Here is a 24,663-nt window from a genome sequence, read left to right as displayed (position 1 = left end):
GCGAGGAAGTCCGGTGGCCATGTTGATATGCGTCTGGGTCTGGGATTCACTATTAACATTACTATTAAGTGTTTAGAAGTCCTCGCCAGCACTCCCAAGTTAATACCGAAGTTAATAGTAGGTATTAGGCTAATAGTTGATGAGGATACACCTTGAGAGTGAAGTTAATACCAAAGTCGAAAGTTAATACCAAGTTTAGTATTAATAGTTGACGAGGATACGGGCCCTAGTTCTGCAGTCTGCAGGCACGACCAAATATACCTTTATGGACAACAAAACCAATTGCTGCAGAAGCCTGCAATTAACTTATTCGCTGCAATTGCAAATCTAAAGAAGGATGTACAAGGTGCCGCAGTGATACACTGCAGCTGCCATGCACTGAACTGTGCCAGTGCAAATGTAACAAGTAGCAGGACTGTGATATAAAAGAACACATTGAATATTATTGAACTATACTTCTAAGCTATACTGTATGAAATTTACTTTGAACCGAAAACAAAACTACATCATTGATCTATGTAAAGAAGTAACATAGACAATAAATAATGATAAAACAGTACTTATCTTCTTAAACTTTCATTTAACAGGTAACTGGACCTTCCAATTGGATTCCTCATTAACAAAAACCCTATCTTACATGTATTACACTTTCAGATCAGATGATAACAAGTGAAGCCATGATTTCATATGTTGTATTTCATATGTTGGATTTGTAGAGGAGAGATATATCGTGTAAAAGTTCTACAGGGTTTAAGAAACTATTATTAGATCAGCTAGTGACATTAAATTCATTTACATGCCCACCATAATAGTAATCATCCATGATGCAATGAGCTGATCGACTATTTGGACGCAAGTTAAAAATAGCCGGCAAACCAGCACTAACGAATCAGGCGACTTCATCTCATTATGATCGTCACCACGCTGGTAGTCGCTGATACCATGAATACAATGGGAATGAAGGCGGATCGAGGCGATGGTAATGCCTGCTTCCAGGATGGTAGGGCCTTTGGTTAGGCCACGACGACTATGAAAGCGGCCCAAAGTAATATACCACAAAATTTTACAATAAATGAGTTAATGAATGACATTGTGCACACTAGCCTAGCACTTTGTAATAGTAAGAAATATAGGGATAACATGCCTTGCCTCAACAAATCTTGAAACTATCAAGTTGCCGCATCAGTCACCAGATATTGTCCGTTTACGTGCAGTTCCGACTTAGTTATGTTATATATGTCGTTTCAGATTGATGTATAAGAGTTGAAAAGGCACATATTTATCAATAAAGATAGTATTGCATCAGGTTCTATCGGTGCAAGCTGTTACATTAACTAAAGAAGGGTTTTGGTAGGAATACGAACTCAGTTTCATGCACGTTAGAACAAGTTAAGATTTGGCCAAGGAACGTACAGTAGAGTCCGCGAGTCCCTCCCTGAAGATTATCCCCGCCATCTTTAGTGACACGACAATAGTCCAATTCTTCTCGAGGTGTCTCATAGTCTAGCAATCACTAACTATTTTTTCACAAATGATACGCACACCGATAATCAGAAAATCAACAAAACCCAGTGTGTACCTTCACACACCTCCAGTAATGTCCGACAACGACCTGGCAGTTGAGAACCTTTTTGTGTGAGAACGGATAAAGACACGCCAAGCAACACTGTCTTTCATGTGACAGAGCAAGACATTGTTACATTTTCGTGGCATTCGTGCGCAAAATTCCTTTCTATATTCCTCACAATAAGGGAAAGAGAGATTGCCACCGAGGATCCATGTGTGACAATAACAACGTGCACAACCACGCCACGACCAATCTTCACAAGTACCACGACAACTTACCACACTGATACCTCGCTAAGCAGTACTACCCCTCAGCCTTCACAAGAATCAACACAATTCACTGAATCCTCTGCGACAACAGAGCAGAGACAGTCCACTTCACAAGGTCCGGGATCAACTTCACCGAGGCCAACAACAGAGTCTACTGATGTTACGACTATTGTCACTGTGACGACTGTTCCAGGGGGAGAAAGTTCCACGGAAGGCACAGAAGAAAGCACCATGCCGGGGACAAGTACAAATACGGAGACAGAAACAGAAAAGTCAACTACAAAGATTCCAGCTTCCACAACGTCTGAAGTAACAACAGAATCGATAGAGGTATCTGAGACCACTAGCGGAACTCAAACAACGGAAAAACAATCGAGTGAAGAAACGACTGACTACGAGCTTCCATTTCTGTGTGCTGCGTCAGGATCTTGAATTGGTGGCCTCTTCTGGTGGGGACAGTGTGAAAACATCAGAAGGTTGAATAGAGCACAGACCATGGAATAATTCGTAGCAGTAGATCATGTCTTGTCTTACCATTCTACCTTTGACTGAAAAAAGGTTAAGCCTGGCCAGTCTGTCAGCATACGAGTGACCATTTAGCCCACCCATCAACCTGTTTAGTCCACCTATTCCACTGATTCCAACAATTTCAGATCTCCCTCAAAACCTAACCTAACCTAACCCAAGAAACATGACCTCCGCAGCTTCCGGGTTAAAAGTGGCTATTGGGGCAGTTACCACACCCTCATTGTCATTACCATTGTAATCAGGGTTGTGTGGGCTGCCGGGTGCTCTCCAGTTAGGGCGATTAGGCGAGGTGTGGCACTGTTACGTAAGACAAGAAAGCGCTGAAGGCTCACTTATTCACTAAATCCTACGACTTAACAAATATGAGGATTGAGGACAACTTTAGGTGCTAATATTATACTGTTATAATGTTAGCGGCCCTGTGGAGCGTTGCTACGGCGGCGGACCGGGGCCTGAAACCTCATCAACGGTAAACGGTAAACTTGCAGTCGAGCTTCAAGGGTTCATGGCGCGGGTTCATGGCAGCGCTGACGTGCTTACCTAGCGAAGACAGAGTCGGACTGGGGTGCTGAAGGAGGCCGTGGCATCTAGTGGGTGGTGGGGGCCCGGGCCCATATAAGCTAAAATATCAAATATTTTATGAACAGCAGGGGGTACGCGTGAAAGACCCAACTTATCTTCACCCGGCTGGGGAATTGAACCCCGGTCCTTCTGGTTGTGAGGCAGACGCTCTACCCACTGAGCTATCGGGCCGTGGGTTGTGGGCATTTTCAGGGTTAGTTTTGTGCCCTTGGTGGTGTGTGTGTGTGTATGCATCACAGCCTAGCATGAATTATGTTTAAGTGATCTCATACGAGCAAGCATATTAACCCAGCAGCAGCGACGGGCCAAATTTGTGCCATGATATAAACCCCAAAAAATAGATGATGCATAAACTGATCACAAATGCTTTGATATATATAATGAAATGGTTTGTGAGTGGTGATTTTTTCTCATTTTTCTCGCTAAGAAACATGATCCCCGCCGATGATCTATTCACCTGTCTTGCAGCAGCAGCTTTGAGGCGGGATGCAGCATGTGACCTCGAGCACCAGACCTTTGACCTCTATTCAGGAGCATAAGTAGCAGGCTTTTTTTTTTTTATGTCCTTGAACTGTCTCCGCTGTAAAAAAAAAAAAAAAAAAAAAAAAACTGACTCATTGCCGTCCTGGGGTGAACAGACTGATCCAGGTGAACGTATTACTCGGGTAACCTACTCACTTTGCCGTGTGTGTTGCCGGCGAGAAAATGAGTCATCCTCACTCTGCTCCGAGTCTATTATGGAACATTACCTCTCTCTCTCTCGGTTCACATTTCAACCGCCACACACATTTGAACAGGCTTTCCTAGGAGTTGTGGGCGTTTCCAGGGGTAGTTTTGTGACCCGGATGGTTGTTTGACCCTTCCTCTGTACCATGAACCTAAGGGAACACACATTTGACCAGGCTTTCTTAGGAGCTGTGGGCATTTCCCGTGTTAGGTGTGTGACCCTGGTGGTAGTGTGACACTTCCTCTGTACCGTGAACCTAAGGAAACACACACTAGAACTCAACCCACCTCCGTTTTGGCCCTGGGAGGTGGTTGGTGTGAGGGTCAGAACCAGGCTCACCAGCAGGGACTTGGCACGACACACACTATAACTTGTGACTATAATTCAGTGTCTAACTGCTGCTGCTGTCATAGCTTTGGTGTGTAACAGATATGTTTTTTCTTTGTGTATGGGGAAGGGTTGGTAATGGGACTGGTGGATAGGGGAAGGATTGGTAATGGGACTGGTGGATAGGGGAAGGATTGGTAATGGGACTGGTGGAGAGACGAAGGATTGGTAATGGGACTGGTGGATAGGGGAAGGGTTGGTAATGGGACTGGTGGATGGGGGAAGGATTGGTAATGGGACTGGTGGATAGGGGAAGGATTGGTAATGGGACTGGTGGATAGAAGAAGGATTGGTAATGGGACTGGTGGATAGAGGAAGGGTTGGTAATGGGACAGGTGGATAGGGGAAGGATTGGTAATGGGACAGGTGGATAGGGGAAGGATTGGTAATGGGACTGGTGGATAGGGGAAGGATTGGTAATGCGACTGGTGAATAGGGGAAGGGTTGGTAATGGGACTGGTGGATAGGGGAAGGATTGGTAATGGGGCAGGTGGATAGGGGAAGAATTGGTAATGGGACTGGTGGATAGGGGAAGGGTTGGTAATGGGACTGGTGGATAGGGAAGGATTGGTAATGGGTCAGGTGGATAGGGAAGGATTTGTAATGGGACTGGTGGATAGGGGAAGGTTTGTTAATGGGACTGGTGGATAGGGGAAGGATTGGTAATGGGACTGGTTGATAGGGGAAGGGTTGGTAATGGGACTGGATGATAGGGGAAGGGTTGGTAATGGGACTGGTGGATAGGGGAAGGATTGGTAATGGGACCGGTGGATAGGGGAAGGGTTGGTAATGGGACTGGTGGATAGAGGAAGGATTGGTAATGGGACTGGTGGATAGTGGAAGGGTTGGTAATGGGACAGGTGGATAGGGGAAGGATTGGTAATGGGACTGGTGGATAGGGGAAGGATTGGTAAGGGGACTGGTGGATAGGGGAAGGATTGGTAATGGGACAGGTGGATAGGGGAAGGATTGGTAATGGGACTGGTGGATAAGGGAAGGGTTGGTAATGGGACAGGTGGATAGGGGAATGATTGGTAATGGGACTGGTGTATAGTGGAAGGGTTGGTAATGGGACTGGTGGATAGGGGAAGGACTGGTAATGGGACTGGTGGATAGGGGAAGGATTGGTAATGGGACTGGTGGATAGGGGAAGGGTTGGTAACGGGACTGGTGGATAGGGGAAGGATTGGTAATGGGACTAGTAGATAGGGGAAGGGTTGGTAATGGGACAGGTGGATAGGGGAAGAATTGATAATGGGACTGGTGGATAGGGGAAGGGTTGGTAATGGGACTGGTGGATAGGGGAAGGATTGGTAATGGGACAGGTGGATAGGGGAAGGATTGGTAATAGGACTGGTGTATGGGGGAAGGGTTGGTAATGGGACTGGTGGATAGGGGAAGGGTTGGTAATGGGACTGGTGGATAGGGGAAGGATTGGTAATGGGACTGGTGGATAGGGGAAGGGTTGGTAATGGGACTGGTGGATAGGGGAAGAATTGGTAATGGAACTGGTGGATAGCGGAAGGATTGGTAATGGGACTGGTGGATAGGGGAAGGGTTGGTAATGGGACTGGTGGATAGGGGAAGGATTGGTAATGGGAGTGGTGGATAGGGGAAGGGTTGGTAATGGGTTTGGTGGATAGGGGAAGGGATGGTAATGGGACTGGTGGATAGGGGAAGGATTGGTAATGGGACTGGTGGATAGGGGAAGGGTTGGTAATGGGACTTGTGGATAGGGGAAGGGTTGGTAATGGGACTGGTGGATAGCGGAAGGATTGGTAATGGGACTGGTGGATAAGGGAAGGGTTGGTAATGGGACTGGTGGATAGGGGAAGGGTTGGTAATGGGACTGGTGGATAGGGGAAGGATTGGTAATGGGACTGGTGGATAGGGGAAGGATTGGTAATGGGACTGGTGGATAGGGGAAGGGTTGGTAATGGGACTGGTGGATAGGGGAAGGGTTGGTAATGGGACTGGTGGATAGGGGAAGGATTGGTAATGGGACTTGTGGATAGGAGAAGGGTTGGTAATAGGACTGGTGGATAGGGGAAGGGTTGGTAATGGGACTGGTGGATAGGGGAAGGATTGGTAATGGGACTGGTGGATAGCGGAAGGGTTGGTAATGGGACAGGTGAATAGGGGAAGGGTTGGTAATGGGACTGGTGGATAGCGGAAGGATTGGTAATGGGACTGGTGGATAGGGAAAGGGTTGGTAATGGGACTGGTGGATAGGGAAAGGGTTGGTAATGGGACTGGTGGATAGGGAAAGGACTGGTAATGGGACTGGTGGATAGGGGAAGGATTGGTAATGGGAATGGTGGATAGGGGTCGGTTTGTTTATGGGACTGGTGGATATTGGAAGGTTTGGTAATGGGACTGGTGGATAGGGGAAGGGTTTGTAATGGGACTGGTGGATAGGGGAAGGGTTGGTAATGGGACTGGTGGATAGGGGAAGGATTGGTAATGGGACTGGTGGATAGGGGAAGGGTTGGTAATGGGACTGGTGGATAGGGGAAGGGTTAGTAATGGGACTGGTGGATAGAAGAATGGATGGAAATGGGACTGGTGGATAGGGGAAGAATTGGTAATGAGACTGGTGGATAGGGGAAGGGTAGGTACTTGGGCTGGGGGATAGGGGAAGGTTTGGTTATGGGACTGGTGGATATGTCAAGGCTTGGTAATGGGAGTGGGGGATAGGGTAAGGTTTGGTAATGTGACTGGTGGAGTGGGGAAGGGTTGGTAATGGGACTGGTGGATAGGGGAAGGATTGGTAATGGGACTGGTGGATAGGGGAAGGGTTGGAAATGGGACAGGTGGATAGGGGAAGGGTTGGTAATGGGACTGGCGGACAGGGGAAGGATTTATAATGGGACTGGTGGATACGGGAAGGGTTGGTAATGGGACTAGTGGATAGGGGAAGGGTTGGTAATGGGACTGGTGGATAGGGGAAGGACTGGTAATGGGACTGGTGGATAGGGGAAGGATTGGTAATGGGACTGGTGGATAGGGGAAGAGTTGGTAATGGGACTGGTGGATAGGGGAGGGGTTGGTAATGGGACTGGTGGATAGGGGAATGATTGGTAATGGGACTGGTGGATAGGGGAAGGATTGGTAATGGGACTGGTGGATAGGGGAAGAGTTGGTATTGGGACTGGTGGATAGGGGAAGGGTTGGTAATGGGACTGGTGGATAGGGAAAGGGTTGGTAATGGGACAGGTGGATAGGGGAAGAATTGGTAATGGGACTGGTGGATAGGGGAAGGGTTGGTAATGGGACTGGTGGATAGGGGAAGGATTGGTAATGGGACTGGTGGATAGGGGAAGGATTGGTAATGGGACTGGTGGATAGGGGAAGGGCTGGTAATGGGACTGGTGGATAGGGGAAGGGTTGGTAATGGGACTGGTGGATAGGGGAAGCATTGGTAATGGGACTGGTGGATAGGGTAAGGGTTGGTAATGGGACTGGTGGATAGGGGAAGGGTTGGTAATGGGACTGGTGGATAGGGGAAGGATTGGTAATGGGACTGGTAGATAGGGGAAGGGTTGGTAATGGGACTGGTGGATAGGGGAAGGGTTGGTAATGGGACTGGTGGATAGGGGAAGGGTTGGTAATGGGACTGGTGGATAGGGGACGGATTGGTAATGGGACTGGTGGATAGGGGAAGGGTTGGTAATGGGACTGGTGGATAGGGGAAGGGTTGGTAATGGGACTGGTGGATAGGGGAAGGATTGGTAATGGGACTGGTGGATAGGGGAAGGGTTGGTAATGGGACTAGTGGATAGGGGAAGGGTTTGTAATGGGACTGGTGGATAGGGTAAGGATTGGTAATGGGACTGGTGGATAGGGGAAGGGTTGGTAATGGGACAGGTGGATAGGGGAAGGATTGGTAATGGGACTGGTTAATAGGGGAAGGGTTGGTAATGGGACTGGTGGATAGGGGAATGATTGGTAATGGGACTGGTGGATAGGGGAAGGATTGGTAATGGGACTGGTGGATAGGGGAAGGATTGGTAATGGGACTGGTGGATAGAGGAAGAATTGGTAATGGGACTGGTGGATAGGGGAAGGGTTGGTAATGGGACTGGTGGATTGGGGAAGGATTGGTAATGGGACTGGTGGATAGGGGAAGGATTGGTAAAGGACTGGTGAATAGGGGAAGGATTTGTAATGGGACTGGTGTATAGGGGAAGGGTTGATAATGGGACAGGTGGATAGGGGAAGGATTGGTAATGGGACAGGTGTATAGGGGAAGGATTGGTAATGGGACTGGTGGATAGGGGAAGGATTGGTAATGGGACAGGTGGATAGGGGAAGGATTGGTAATGGGACTGGTGGATAGGGGAAGGATTGGTAATGAGACTGGTTGATAGGGAAGTATTGTTAATGGGAAAGGTGGATATGGGAAGGATTGGTAATGGGACTGGTGGATAGGGGAAGGGTTGGTAATGGGACAGGTGGATAGGTGAATGATTGGTAATGGGACAGGTGGATAGGGAAGGGTTGGTAATGGGACTGGTGGATAGGGAAGGACTGGTAATGGGACTGGTGGATAGGGGAAGGATTGGTAATGGGACTGGTGGATAGAGGAAGGATTGGTAATGGGACTGGTGGATAGGGGAAGGATTGGTAATGGGACTGGTGGATAGGGTAAGGGTTGGTAATGGGACTGGTGGATAGGGGAAGGATTGATAATGGGACTGGTGGATAGGGGAAGGGTTGGTAATGGGACTGGTGGATAGGGGAAGGATTGGTAATGGGACAGGTGGATAGGGGAAGGATTGGTAATGGGACTGGTGGATAGGGGAAGGATTGGTAATGGGACTGGTGGATAGGGGAAGGGTTGGTAATGGGACTGGTGGATAGGAAGGATTGGTAATGGGACTGGTGTATAGGGGAAGGCTTGGTAATGGGACTGGTGGATAGGGGAAGGATTGGTAATGGGACTGGTGGATAGGGGAAGGATTGGTAATGGGACTGGTGGATAGGGGAAGGGTTGGTAATGGGACTAGTGGATATGGAAAGGATTGGTAATGGGACTGGTGGATAGGAGAAGGGTTGGTAAAGGGACTGGTGGAGAGGGGAAGGATTGGTAATGGGACTCGTGGATAGGGGAAGGATTGGTAATGGGACTGGTGGATGGGGAAGGGTTGGTAATGGGACTTGTGGATAGGGAAGGTTGGTAATGGGACTGGTGGATAGGGAAGGATTGGTAATGGGACTGGTGGATAGGGAAGGGTTGGTAATGGGACTGGTGGATAGGGAAGGGTTGGTAATGGGACTGGTGGATAGGGAAGGATTGGTAATGGGACTGGTGGATAGGGAAGGATTGGTAATGGGACTGGTGGATAGGGAAGGGTTGGTAATGGGACTGGTGGATAAGGGATGGTTGGTAATGGGACTGGTGGATAGCGGAAGGATTGGTAATGGGACTTGTGGATAGGGGAAGGGTTGGTAATGGGACTGGTGGATAGGGGAAGGGTTGGTAATGGGACTGGTGGATAGGGGAAGGATTGGTAATGGGACTGGTGGATAGGGGAAGGGTTGGTAATGGGACTGGTGGATAGTGGAAGGGTTGGTAATGTGACTGGTGAATAGCGGAAGGATTGGTAATGGGACTGGTGGATAGGTGAAGGGTTGGTAATGGGACTGGTGGATAGGGGAAGGGTTGGTAATGGGCCTGTGGATAGGGGAAGGATTGGTAATGGGACTGGTGGATAGGGGAAGGGTTGGTAATGGGACTGGTGGATAGGGAAGGATTGGTAATGGGACTGGTGGATAGGGAAGGGTTGGTAATGGGACTGGTGGATAGGGAAGGGTTGGTAATGGGACTGGTGGATAGGGAAGGATTGGTAATGGGACTGGTGGATAGGGAAGGATTGGTAATGGGACTGGTGGATAGGGAAGGGTTGGTAATGGGACTGGTGGATGGGGAAGGGTTGGTAATGGGACTGGTGGATAGGGAAGGATTGGTAATGGGACTGGTGGATAGGGAAGGTTGGTAATGGGACTGGTGGATGGGGAAGGGTTGGTAATGGGACTGGTGGATAGGGAAGGATTGGTAATGGGACTGGTGGATAGGGAAGGTTGGTAATGGGACTGGTGGATGGGGAAGGGTTGGTAATGGGACTGGTGGATGGGGAAGGATTGGTAATGGGACTGGTGGATAGGGAAGGGTTGGTAATGGGACTGGTGGATAGGGAAGGGTTGGTAATGGGACTGGTGGATAGGGAAGGATTGGTAATGGGACTGGTGGATAGGGAAGGGTTGGTAATGGGACTGGTGGATAGGGAAGGGTTGGTAATGGGACTGGTGGATAGGGATTGGTAATGGGACTGGTGGATAGGGAAGGGTTGGTAATGGGACTGGTGGATAGGGAAGGGTTGGTAATGGGACTGGTGGATGGGGAAGGACTGGTAATGGGACTGGTGGATAGGGAAGGATTGGTAATGGGACTGGTGGATAGGGAAGGGTTGGTAATGGGACTGGTGGATAGGGAAGGTTGGTAATGGGACTGGTGGATAGGGAAGGTTGGTAATGGGACTGGTGGATAGGGAAGGATTGGTAATGGGACTGGTGGATGGGGAAGGTTGGTAATGGGACTGGTGGATAGGGAAGGTTGGTAATGGGACTGGTGGATAGGGAAGGGTTGGTAATGGGACTGGTGGATAGGGGAAGGATTGGTAATGGGACTGGTGGAGAGGGGAAGGGTTGGTAATGGGACTGGTGGATAGGGGAAGGGTTGGTAATTGGACTGGTGGATAGGGGAGGGATTGGTAATGGGACTGGTGGAATGGGGAAGGATTGGTAATGGGACTGGTGGATAGGGGAAGGTTTGGTAATGGGACTGGTGGATAGGGGAAGGGTTGGTAATGGGACTGGTGGATAGGGGAAGGGGTGGAAATGGGACTGGTGGATAGGGGAAGGGTTGGTAATGGGAGTGGTGGATAGGGAAGGATTGGTAATGGGACTGGTGGATGGGGAAGGGTTGGTAATGGGACTGGTGGATAGGGAAGGATTGGTAATGGGACTGGTGGATAGGGAAGGGTTGGTAATGGGACTGGTGGATGGGGAAGGGTTGGTAATGGGACTGGTGGATAGGGGAAGGTTGGTAATGGGACTGGTGGATAGGGAAGGATTGGTAATGGGACTGGTGGATAGGGAAGGATTAATGGGACTGGTGGATAGGGAAGGGTTGGTAATGGGACTGGTGGATGAGGGAAGGGTTGGTAATGGGACTGGTGGATAGGGAAGGTTTGGTAATGGTACAGGTGGATAGGGGAAGGATTGGTAATGGGACTGGTGGATAGGGGAAGGATTGGTAATGGGACTGGTGGATGGGGGAAGGGTTGGTAATGGGACTGGTGGATGGGGAAGGATTGGTAATGGGACTGGTGGATGGGGAAGGATTGGTAATGGGACTGGTGGATGGGGAAGGATTGGTAATGGGACTGGTGGATGGGGAAGGATTGGTAATGGGACTGGTGGATAGGGAAGGGTTGGTAATGGGACTGGTGGATGGGGAAGGATTGGTAATGGGACTGGTGGATGGGGAAGGATTGGTAATGGGACTGGTGGATAGGGAAGGTTGGTAATGGGACTGGTGGATAGGGAAGGATTGGTAATGGGACTGGTGGATAGGGAAGGATTGGTAATGGGACTGGTGGATAGGGAAGGATTGGTAATGGGACTGGTGGATAGGGAAGGATTGGTAATGGGACTGGTGGATAGGGAAGGATTGGTAATGGGACTGGTGGATGGGGAAGGTTGGTGATGGGACAGGTGGATAGGGGAAGGATTGGTAATGGGACTGGTGGATGGGGAAGGGTTGGTAATGGGACTGGTGGATAGGGAAGGATTGGTAATGGGACTGGTGGATAGGGAAGGGTTGGTAATGGGACTGGTGGATAGGGAAGGATTGGTAATGGGACTGGTGGATAGGGAAGGATTGGTAATGGGACTGGTGGATAGGGAAGGATTGGTAATGGGACTGGTGGATGGGGAAGGGTTGGTAATGGGACTGGTGGATGGGGAAGGATTGGTAATGGGACTGGTGGATAGGGAAGGGTTGGTAATGGGACTGGTGGATGGGGAAGGATTGGTAATGGGACTGGTGGATAGGGAAGGGTTGGTAATGGGACTGGTGGATAGGGAAGGTTTGGTTATGGGACTGGTGGATAGGGGAAGGATTGGTAATGGGACTGGTGGATAGGGAAGGGTTGGTAATGGGACTGGTGGATAGGGAAGGATTGGTAATGGGACTGGTGGATAGGGAAGGGTTGGTAATGGGACTGGTGGATGGGGAAGGATTGGTAATGGGACTGGTGGATGGGGAAGGGTTGGTAATGGGACTGGTGGATGGGGAAGGATTGGTAATGGGACTGGTGGATAGGGAAGGATTGGTAATGGGACTGGTGGATAGGGAAGGTTGGTAATGGGACTGGTGGATAGGGAAGGATTGGTAATGGGACTGGTGGATGGGGAAGGGTTGGTAATGGGACTGGTGGATAGGGAAGGGATTGGTAATGGGACTGGTGGATGGGGAAGGATTGGTAATGGGACTGGTGGATAGGGAAGGATTGGTAATGGGACTGGTGGATAGGAAGGGTTGGTAATGGGACTGGTGGATAGGGAAGGATTGGTAATGGGACTGGTGGATAGGGAAGGATTGGTAATGGGACTGGTGGATAGGGGAAGGTTGGTAATGGGACTGGTGGATAGGGAAGGTTGGTAATGGGACTGGTGGATAGGGAAGGATTGGTAATGGGACTGGTGGATAGGGGAAGGGTTGGTAATGGGACTGGTGGATAGGGAAGGGTTGGTAATGGGACTGGTGGATGGGGAAGGATTGGTAATGGGACTGGTGGATAGGGAAGGATTGGTAATGGGACTGGTGGATAGGGAAGGGTTGGTAATGGGACTGGTGGATGGGGAAGGATTGGTAATGGGACTGGTGGATAGGGAAGGATTGGTAATGGGACTGGTGGATAGGGGAAGGTTGGTAATGGGACTGGTGGATAGGGAAGGGTTGGTAATGGGACTGGTGGATAGGGAAGGGTTGGTAATGGGACTGGTGGATAGGGGAAGGTTGGTAATGGGACTGGTGGATAGGGAAGGTTGGTAATGGGACTGGTGGATAGGGAAGGGTTGGTAATGGGACTGGTGGATAGGGAAGGGTTGGTAATGGGACTGGTGGATAGGGAAGGGATTGGTAATGGGACTGGTGGATAGGGAAGGGTTGGTAATGGGACTGGTGGATGGGGAAGGATTGGTAATGGGACTGGTGGATAGGGAAGGATTGGTAATGGGACTGGTGGATAGGGAAGGATTGGTAATGGGACTGGTGGATAGGGAAGGGTTGGTAATGGGACTGGTGGATGGGGGAAGGTTGGTAATGGGACTGGTGGATAGGGAAGGATTGGTAATGGGACTGGTGGATAGGGAAGGGTTGGTAATGGGACTGGTGGATAGGGAAGGATTGGTAATGGGACTGGTGGATGGGGAAGGGTTGGTAATGGGACTGGTGGATAGGGAAGGATTGGTAATGGGACTGGTGGATAGGGAAGGGTTGGTAATGGGACTGGTGGATAGGGAAGGATTGGTAATGGGACTGGTGGATGGGGAAGGGTTGGTAATGGGACTGGTGGATAGGGAAGGGTTGGTAATGGGACTGGTGGATGGGGAAGGATTGGTAATGGGACTGGTGGATGGGGAAGGATTGGTAATGGGACTGGTGGATAGGGGAAGGGTTGGTAATGGGACTGGTGGATAGGGAAGGATTGGTAATGGGACTGGTGGATGGGGAAGGATTGGTAATGGGACTGGTGGATAGGGAAGGGTTGGTAATGGGACTGGTGGATAGGGGAAGGGTTGGTAATGGGACTGGTGGATGGGGAAGGATTGGTAATGGGACTGGTGGATGGGGAAGGGTTGGTAATGGGACTGGTGGATGGGGAAGGATTGGTAATGGGACTGGTGGATGGGGAAGGGTTGGTAATGGGACTGGTGGATAGGGAAGGATTGGTAATGGGACTGGTGGATAGGGGAAGGGTTGGTAATGGGACTGGTGGATAGGGAAGGGTTGGTAATGGGACTGGTGGATAGGGAAGGATTGGTAATGGGACTGGTGGATAGGGAAGGATTGGTAATGGGACTGGTGGATGGGGAAGGGTTGGTAATGGGACTGGTGGATAGGGAAGGATTGGTAATGGGACTGGTGGATAGGGAAGGGTTGGTAATGGGACTGGTGGATGGGGAAGGGGTTGGTAATGGGACTGGTGGATAGGAAGGATTGGTAATGGGACTGGTGGATAGGGAAGGGTTGGTAATGGGACTGGTGGATGGGGAAGGATTGGTAATGGGACTGGTGGATAGGGAAGGGTTGGTAATGGGACTGGTGGATAGGGAAGGTTGGTAATGGGACTGGTGGATGGGGAAGGATTGGTGGGACTGGTGGATGGGGAAGGTTGGTAATGGGACTGGTGGATAGGGAAGGGTTGGTAATGGGACTGGTGGATAGGGAAGGATTGGTAATGGGACTGGTGGATAGGGGAAGGGTTGGTAATGGGACTGGTGGATAGGGAAGGGTTGGTAATGGGACTGGTGGATAGGGAAGGATTGGTAATGGGACTGGTGGATAGGGAAGGGTTGGTAATGGGACTGGTGGATAGGGAAGGATTGGTAATGGGACTGGTGGATAGGGAAGGGTTGGTAATGGGACTGGTGGATGGGGAAGGATTAGTAATGGGACTGGTGGATAGGGAAGGATTGGTAATGGGACTGGTGGATGGGGAAGGATTGGTAATGGGACTGGTGGATAGGGAAGGATTGGTAATGGGACTGGTGGATAGGGAAGGGTTGGTAATGGGACTGGTGGATAGGGAAGGATTGGTAATGGGACTGGTGGATGGGGAAGGATTGGTAATGGGACTGGTGGATAGGGAAGGATTGGTAATGGGACTGGTGGATGGGGAAGGATTGGTAATGGGACTGGTGGATAGGGAAGGATTGGTAATGGGACTGGTGGATAGGGAAGGATTGGTAATGGGACTGGTGGATGGGGAAGGATTGGTAATGGGACTGGTGGATAGGGAAGGGTTGGTAATGGGACTGGTGGATAGGGGAAGGATTGGTAATGGGACTGGTGGATAGGGAAGGATTGGTAATGGGACTGGTGGATGGGGAAGGTTGGTAATGGGACTGGTGGATAGGGAAGGATTGGTAATGGGACTGGTGGATAGGGAAGGGTTGGTAATGGGACTGGTGGATAGGGAAGGATTGGTAATGGGACTGGTGGATAGGAAGGATTGGTAATGGGACTGGTGGATAGGGAAGGTTGGTAATGGGACTGGTGGATAGGGAAGGGTTGGTAATGGGACTGGTGGATAGGGAAGGATTGGTAATGGGACTGGTGGATAGGGAAGGGTTGGTAATGGGACTGGTGGATAGGGAAGGATTGGTAATGGGACTGGTGGATGGGGAAGGGTTGGTAATGGGACTGGTGGATAGGGAAGGATTGGTAATGGGACTGGTGGATGGGGAAGGGTTGGTAATGGGACTGGTGGATAGGGAAGGATTGGTAATGGGACAGGTGGATAGGGGAAGGATTGGTAATGGGACTGGTGGATAGGGAAGGGTTGGTAATGGGACTGGTGGATAGGGAAGGATTGGTAATGGGACTGGTGGATAGGGAAGGGTTGGTAATGGGACTGGTGGATGGGGAAGGTTGGTAATGGGACTGGTGGATGGGGAAGGATTGGTAATGGGACTGGTGGATAGGGAAGGTTGGTAATGGGACTGGTGGATGGGGAAGGATTGGTAATGGGACTGGTGGATAGGGAAGGGTTGGTAATGGGACTGGTGGATGGGGAAGGATTGGTAATGGGACTGGTGGATAGGGAAGGGTTGGTAATGGGACTGGTGGATGGGGAAGGATTGGTAATGGGACTGGTGGATAGGGAAGGGTTGGTAATGGGACTGGTGGATAGGGAAGGATTGGTAATGGGACTGGTGGATGGGGAAGGGTTGGTAATGGGACTGGTGGATGGGGAAGGGTTGGTAATGGGACTGGTGGATGGGGGAAGGATTGGTAATGGGACTGGTGGATAGGGAAGGGGTTGGTAATGGGACTGGTGGATGGGGAAGGATTGGTAATGGGACTGGTGGATAGGGAAGGGTTGGTAATGGGACTGGTGGATAGGGGAAGGGTTGGTAATGGGACTGGTGGATAGGGAAGGTTGGTAATGGGACTGGTGGATGGGGGAAGGGTTGAGTAATGGGACTGGTGGATAGGGAAGGATTGGTAATGGGACTGGTGGATAGGGAAGGGTTGGTAATGGGACTGGTGGATAGGGAAGGATTGGTAATGGGACTGGTGGATGGGGAAGGATTGGTAATGGGACTGGTGGATAGGGAAGGTTGGTAATGGGACAGTTGGATAGGGGAAGGATTGGTAATGGGACTGGTGGATGGGTGAAGGATTGGTAATGGGACTGGTGGATAGGGAAGGGTTGGTAATGGGACTGGTGGATAGGGAAGGATTGGTAATGGGACTGGTGGATGGGGAAGGTTGGTAATGGGACTGGTGGATAGGGAAGGATTGGTAATGGGACTGGTGGATGGGGAAGGATTGGTAATGGGACTGGTGGATGGGGAAGGATTGGTAATGGGACTGGTGGATGGGGAAGGATTGGTAATGGGACTGGTGGATAGGGAAGGATTGGTAATGGGACTGGTGGATAGGGAAGGATTGGTAATGGGACTGGTGGATGGGGAAGGGTTGGTAATGGGACTGGTGGATAGTAGAAATGTTGGTAATGGGACTGGTGGATAGGGGAAGGATTGGTAATGGGACTGGTGGATAGGGGAAGGGTTGGTAATGGGACTGGTGGATGGGGGAAGGATTGGTAATGGGACTGGTGGATAGCGGAAGGATTGGTAATGGGACTGGTTGATATGGGAAGGGGTGGTAATCGGACTGGTGGATAGGGAAGGATTGGTAATGGGACTGGTGGATGGGGAAGGGTTGGTAATGGGACTGGTGGATGGGGAAGGGTTGGTAATGGGACTGGTGGATAGGGAAGGATTGGTAATGGGACTGGTGGATGGGGAAGGGTTGGTAATGGGACTGGTGGATAGGGGAAGGATTGGTAATGGGACTGGTGGATAGGGAAGGGTTGGTAATGGGACTGGTGGATGGGGAAGGATTGGTAATGGGACTGGTGGATAGGGAAGGGTTGGTAATGGGACTGGTGGATAGGGAAGGATTGGTAATGGGACTGGTGGATAGGGGAAGGGTGGGTAATGGGACTGGTGGATAGGGGAAGGATTGGTAATGGGACTGGTGGATAGGGGAAGGATTGTTAATGGGACTGGTGGATAGGGGAAGGGTTGGTAATGGGACTGGTGGATGTGGGTAGGGTTGGTAATGGGACTGGTGGATAGGGGAAGGATTGGTAATGGGACAGGTGGATAGGTGAATGGTTGGTAATGGGACTGGTGGATGGGGAAGGTTGGTAATGGGACTGGTGGATGGGGAAGGATTGGTAATGGGACTGGTGGATAGGGAAGGGTTGGTAATGGGACTGGTGGATGGGGAAGGGTTGGTAATGGGACTGGTGGATAGGGAAAGTTGGTAATGGGACTGGTGGATAGGGAAGGGTTGGTAATGGGACTGGTGGATGGGAAGGATTGGTAATGGGACTGGTGGATGGGGAAGGGTTGGTAATGGGACTGGTGGATAGGGAAGGGTTGGTAATGGGACTGGTGGATGGGGAAGGATTGGTAATGGGACTGGTGGATGGGGAAGGTTGGTAATGGGACTGGTGGATAGGGAAGGATTGGTAATGGGACTGGTGGATGGGGAAGGATTGGTAATGGGACTGGTGGATAGGGAAGGGTTGGTAATGGGACTGGTGGATGGGGAAGGATTGGTAATGGGACTGGTGGATGGGGAAGGGTTGGTGTGGGACTGGTGGATAGGGAAGGATTGGTAATGGGACTGGTGGATAGGGAAGGGTTGGTAATGGGACTGGTGGATAGGGAAGGGTTGGTAATGGGACTGGTGGATAGGGAAGGATTGGTAATGGGACTGGTGGATAGGGAAGGGTTGGTAATGGGACTGGTGGATGGGGAAGGATTAGTAATGGGACTGGTGGATAGGGAAGGGTTGGTAATGGGACTGGTGGATGGGGAAGGGTTGGTAATGGGACTGGTGGATAGGGAAGGATTGGTAATGGGACTGGTGGATAGGGAAGGGTTGGTAATGGGACTGGTGGATAGGGAAGGGTTGGTAATGGGACTGGTGGATGGGGAAGGGTTGGTAATGGGACTGGTGGATAGGGAAGGGTTGGTAATGGGACTGGTGGATAGGGAAGGATTGGTAATGGGACTGGTGGATGGGGAAGGGTTGGTAATGGGACTGGTGGATGGGGAAGGGTTGGTAATGGGACTGGTGGATGGGGAAGGGTTGGTAATGGGACTGGTGGATGGGGAAGGGTTGGTAATGGGACTGGTGGATAGGGAAGGGTTGGTAATGGGACTGGTGGATGGGGAAGGGTTGGTAATGGGACTGGTGGATGGGGAAGGGTTGGTAATGGGACTGGTGGATAGGGAAGGGTTGGTAATGGGACTGGTGGATGGGGAAGGGTTGGTAATGGGACTGGTGGATGGGGAAGGATTGGTAATGGGACTGGTGGATGGGGAAGGGTTGGTAATGGGACTGGTGGATAGGGAAGGGTTGGTAATGGGACTGGTGGATAGGGGAAGGGTTGGTAATGGGACTGGTGGATGGGGAAGGATTGGTAATGGGACTGGTGGATGGGGAAGGGTTGGTAATGGGACTGGTGGATGGGGAAGGGTTGGTAATGGGACTGGTGGATGGGGAAGGATTGGTAATGGGACTGGTGGATGGGGAAGGGTTGGTAATGGGACTGGTGGATAGGGGAAGGGTTGGTAATGGGACTGGTGGATAGGGAAGGGTTGGTAATGGGACTGGTGGATAGGGAAGGGTTGGTAATGGGACTGGTGGATAGGGGAAGGTTGGTAATGGGACTGGTGGATAGGGGAAGGGTTGGTAATGGGACTGGTGGATGGGGAAGGATTGGTAATGGGACTGGTGGATAGGGAAGGGTTGGTAATGGGACTGGTGGATAGGGAAGGTTGAGTAATGGGACTGGTGGATAGGGAAGGATTGGTAATGGGACTGGTGGATAGGGAAGGGTTGGTAATGGGACTGGTGGATGGGGAAGGATTGGTAATGGGACTGGTGGATAGGGAAGGGTTGGTAATGGGACTGGTGGATGGGGAAGGGTTGGTAATGGGACTGGTGGATAGGGAAGGATTGGTAATGGGACTGGTGGATGGGGAAGGGTTGGTAATGGGACTGGTGGATAGGGAAGGATTGGTAATGGGACTGGTGGATGGGGAAGGATTGGTAATGGGACTGGTGGATGGGGAAGGGTTGGTAATGGGACTGGTGGATAGGGAAGGGTTGGTAATGGGACTGGTGGATAGTGGAAGGATTGGTAATGGGACTGGTGGATGGGGAAGGTTGGTAATGGGACTGGTGGATGGGGAAGGATTGGTAATGGGACTGGTGGATAGGGAAGGGTTGGTAATGGGACTGGTGGATGGGGAAGGGTTGGTAATGGGACTGGTGGATGGGGAAGGGTTGGTAATGGGACTGGTGGATAGGGGAAGGGTTGGTAATGGGACTGGTGGATGGGGAAGGATTGGTAATGGGACTGGTGGATGGGGAAGGGTTGGTAATGGGACTGGTGGATGGGGAAGGGTTGGTAATGGGACTGGTGGATGGGGAAGGGTTGGTAATGGGACTGGTGGATAGGGGAAGGGTTGGTAATGGGACTGGTGGATGGGGAAGGTTGGTGGGACTGGTGGATAGGGAAGGGTTGGTAATGGGACTGGTGGATGGGGAAGGGTTGGTAATGGGACTGGTGGATGGGGAAGGATTGGTAATGGGACTGGTGGATAGGGAAGGGTTGGTAATGGGACTGGTGGATGGGGAAGGGTTGGTAATGGGACTGGTGGATGGGGAAGGATTGGTAATGGGACTGGTGGATAGGGAAGGGTTAGTAATGGGACTGGTGGATAGGGAAGGGTTGGTAATGGGACTGGTGGATGGGGAAGGATTGGTAATGGGACTGGTGGATAGGGAAGGGTTGGTAATGGGACTGGTGGATGGGGAAGGATTGGTAATGGGACTGGTGGATAGGGAAGGGTTGGTAATGGGACTGGTGGATGGGGAAGGATTGGTAATGGGACTGGTGGATAGGGGAAGGATTGGTAATGGGACTGGTGGATAGGGAAGGTTGGTAATGGGACTGGTGGATGGGGAAGGATTGGTAATGGGACTGGTGGATGGGGAAGGATTGGTAATGGGACTGGTGGATAGGGGAAGGATTGGTAATGGGACTGGTGGATGGGGAAGGATTGGTAATGGGACTGGTGGATGGGGAAGGATTGGTAATGGGACTGGTGGATGGGGAAGGATTGGTAATGGGACTGGTGGATAGGGGAAGGATTGGTAATGGGACTGGTGGATAGGGAAGGATTGGTAATGGGACTGGTGGATGGGGAAGGGTTGGTAATGGGACTGGTGGATAGGGAAGGATTGGTAATGGGACTGGTGGATAGGGAAGGATTGGTAATGGGACTGGTGGATAGGGAAGGATTGGTAATGGGACTGGTGGATGGGGAAGGGTTGGTAATGGGACTGGTGGATAGGGAAGGATTGGTAATGGGACTGGTGGATGGGGAAGGATTGGTAATGGGACTGGTGGATAGGGAAGGGTTGGTAATGGGACTGGTGGATAGGGAAGGATTGGTAATGGGACTGGTGGATGGGGAAGGGTTGGTAATGGGACTGGTGGATGGGGAAGGGTTGGTAATGGGACTGGTGGATAGGGAAGGGTTGGTAATGGGACTGGTGGATAGGGAAGGTTGGTAATGGGACTGGTGGATGGGGAAGGGTTGGTAATGGGACTGGTGGATAGGGAAGGGTTGGTAATGGGACTGGTGGATAGGGGAAGGGTTGGTAATGGGACTGGTGGATGGGGAAGGGTTGGTAATGGGACTGGTGGATAGGGAAGGGTTGGTAATGGGACTGGTGGATAGGGAAGGATTGGTAATGGGACTGGTGGATAGGGGAAGGGTTGGTAATGGGACTGGTGGATAGGGAAGGGTTGGTAATGGGACTGGTGGATAGGGAAGGATTGGTAATGGGACTGGTGGATAGGGAAGGGTTGGTAATGGGACTGGTGGATGGGGAAGGGTTGGTGGGACTGGTGGATAGGGAAGGATTGGTAATGGGACTGGTGGATGGGGAAGGGTTGGTAATGGGACTGGTGGATGGGGAAGGGTTGGTAATGGGACTGGTGGATAGGGAAGGATTGGTAATGGGACTGGTGGATGGGGAAGGGTTGGTAATGGGACTGGTGGATAGGGGAAGGATTGGTAATGGGACTGGTGGATAGGGAAGGATTGGTAATGGGACTGGTGGATGGGGAAGGTTGGTAATGGGACTGGTGGATAGGGAAGGATTGGTAATGGGACTGGTGGATAGGGGAAGGGTTGGTAATGGGACTGGTGGATAGGGAAGGGTTGGTAATGGGACTGGTGGATAGGGAAGGGTTGGTAATGGGACTGGTGGATAGGGAAGGGTTGGTAATGGGACTGGTGGATGGGGAAGGATTGGTAATGGGACTGGTGGATAGGGAAGGGTTGGTAATGGGACTGGTGGATAGGGGAAGGTTGGTAATGGGACTGGTGGATAGGGAAGGTTGGTAATGGGACTGGTGGATAGGGGAAGGTTGGTAATGGGACTGGTGGATGGGGGAAGGGTTGGTAATGGGACTGGTGGATAGGGAAGGATTGGTAATGGGACTGGTGGATAGGGGAAGGGTTGGTAATGGGACTGGTGGATAGGGGAAGGGTTGGTAATGGGACTGGTGGATAGGGGAAGGATTGGTAATGGGACTGGTGGATAGCGGAAGGATTGGTAATGGGACTGGTGGATAGAGGAAGGATTGGTAATGGGACTGGTGGATAGGGGAAGGGTTGGTAATGGGACTGGTGGATAGGGGAAGGATTGGTAATGGGACTGGTGGATAGGTGAATGATTGGTAATGGGACTGGTGGATAGGGAAGGGTTGGTAATGGGACTGGTGGATGGGGAAGGATTGGTAATGGGACTGGTGGATAGGGAAGGATTGGTAATGGGACTGGTGGATAGGGGAGGAGTTGGTAATGGGACTGGTGGATAGGGGAAGGGTTGGTAATGGGACTGGTGGATAGGGGAAGGATTGGTAATGGGACTGGTGGATAGTGGAAGGGTTGGTAATGGGACTGGTGGATAGGGGAAGGATTGGTAATGGGACTGGTGGATAGGGGAAGGGTTGGTAATGGGACTGGTGGATAGGGGAAGGATTGGTAATGGGAATGGTGGATAAGGGAAGGGTTGGTAATGGGAGAGGTGGATAGGGTAAGGATTGGTAATGGGACTGGTGGATAAAGGGAAGGGTTGGTAATGGGACTGGTGGATAGGGGAAGGATTGGTAATGGGACAGGTGGATAGGGGAAGGATTGGTAATGGGACTGGTGGATAGGGGAAGGGTTGGTAATGGGACTGGTGGATAGGTGAAGGGTTGGTAATGGGACTGGTGGATAGGGGAAGGATTGGTAATGGGACTGGTGGATAGGGGAAGGGTTGGTAATGGGACTGGTGGATAGGGGAAGGATTGGTAATGGGACTGGTGGATAGCGGAAGGATTGGTAATGGGACTGGTGGATAGGCGAAGGTTTGGTAATGGGACTTGTGGATATGGGAAGGTTTGGTAATGGGACTGGTGGATAGGGGAAGGGTTGGTAATGGGACTGGTGGATAGGGGAAGGTTTGGTAATGGGACTGGTGGATAGGGGAAGGATTGGTAATGGGACTGGTGGATAGGGGAAGGGTTGGTAATGGGACTGGTGGATAGCGGAAGGATTGGTAATGGGACTGGTGGATATGGGAAGGGTTGGTAATGGGACTGGTGGATAGGGGAAGGATTGGTAATGGGACTGGTGGATAGCGGAAGGATTGGTAATGGGACTGGTGGATAGGGAAAGGGTTGGTAATGGGACTGGTGGATAGGGGAAGGGTTGGTAATGGGACTGGTGGATAGGGGAAGGATTGGTAATGGGACTGGTGGATAGGGGAAGGGTTGATAATGGGACTGGTGGATAGGGGAAGGGTTGGTAATGGGACTGTTGGATAGGGGAAGAGTTGGTAATAGGACTTGTGGATAGGGGAAGGATTGGTAATGGGACTGGTGGATAGAGGAAGGGTTGGTAATGGGACTGGTGGATAGTTGAAGGGTTGGTAATTGGACTGGTGGATAGGGGAAGGATTGGTAATGGTACTGGTGGAAAGGAGAAGGGTTGGTAATGGGACTGGTGGATAGGGGAAGAGTTAGTAATGGGACTGGTGGATAGGTGAAGGATTGGTAATGGGACTGGTGGATAGGGGAAGGGTTGGTAATGGGACAGGTGGATAGGGAAAGGATTGGTAATGGGACTGGTGGATAGGGGAAGGGTTGGTAATGGGACTGGTGGATAGGGGAAGGATTTGTAATGGGACTGGTGGATAGGGGAAGGATTGGTAATGGGACTGGTGGATAAGGGAAGGATTTGTAATGGGACAGGTGGATAGGGGAAGGATTGGTAATGGGACTGGTGGATAGGGGAAGGGTTGGTAATGGGACTGGTGGATAGGGGAAGGGTTGGTAATGGGACTGGTGGATAGGGGAAGGATTGGTAATGGGACTGGTGGATAGGGGAAGGGTTGGTAATGGGACTGGTGGATAGGGGAAGGGTTGGTAATGGGACTGGTGGATAGCGGAAGGATTGGTAATGGGACTGGTTGATAGGGGAAGGGTTGGTAATGGGACTGGTGGATAGGGGAAGGGTTGGTAATGGGACAGGTGGATAGGGGAATGGTTGGTAATGGGACTGGTGGATAGCGGAAGGATTGGTAATGGGACTGGTGGATAGGGGAAGGGTTGGTAATAGGACTGGTGGATAGGGGAAGGGTTGGTAATGGGACTGGTGGAAAGGGAAGGACTGGTAATGGGACTGGTGAATAGAGGAAGGATTGGTAATGGGACTGGTGGATGGGGAAGGGTTGGTAATGGGACTTGTGGATAGGGTAAGGATTGGTAATGGGACTGGTGGATAGAGGAAGGATTGGTAATGGGACTGGTGGATAGGGGAAGGGTTGGTAATGGGACTGGTGGATAGGGGAAGGGTTGGTAATGGGACTGGTGGATAGGGGAAGGATTGGTAATTGGACTGGTGGATAGGGGAAAGGTTGATAATGGGACTGGTGGATAGGGGAAGGGTTGGTAATGGGACTGGTGGATAGGGGAAGGGTTGGTAATAGGACTGGTGGATAGGGGAAGGATTGGTAATGGGACTGGTGGATAGAGGAAGGGTTGGTAATGGGACTGGTGGATAGGGGAAGGGTTGGTAATTGGACTGGTGGATAGGGGAAGGATTGGTACTGGTACTGGTGGATAGGGGAAGGGTTGGTAATGGGACTGGTGGATAGG

At 51.1% G+C, this 24,663-nt stretch overlaps 1 long non-coding RNA gene across 1 annotated transcript; it reads left to right on the top strand.

Annotated features, from left to right (window-relative positions):
• Positions 1-6,107: 6,107 nt before the first annotated feature.
• LOC126991435 (uncharacterized) lies at positions 6,108-24,143 on the top strand. The gene is made up of 3 exons (XR_007745515.1): positions 6,108-6,222; positions 7,277-7,772; positions 23,758-24,143. It is a non-coding gene; the product is annotated as an uncharacterized LOC126991435 (long non-coding RNA).
• Positions 24,144-24,663: the final 520 nt, after the last annotated feature.

Source organism: Eriocheir sinensis, unplaced genomic scaffold, assembly GCF_024679095.1.
Source record: "Eriocheir sinensis breed Jianghai 21 unplaced genomic scaffold, ASM2467909v1 Scaffold279, whole genome shotgun sequence".
Classification (NCBI taxonomy): domain Eukaryota; kingdom Metazoa; phylum Arthropoda; class Malacostraca; order Decapoda; family Varunidae; genus Eriocheir; species Eriocheir sinensis.
Note: the sequence above shows the minus strand (reverse complement) of the source record. Positions and strands in the feature narration are given on the sequence as shown.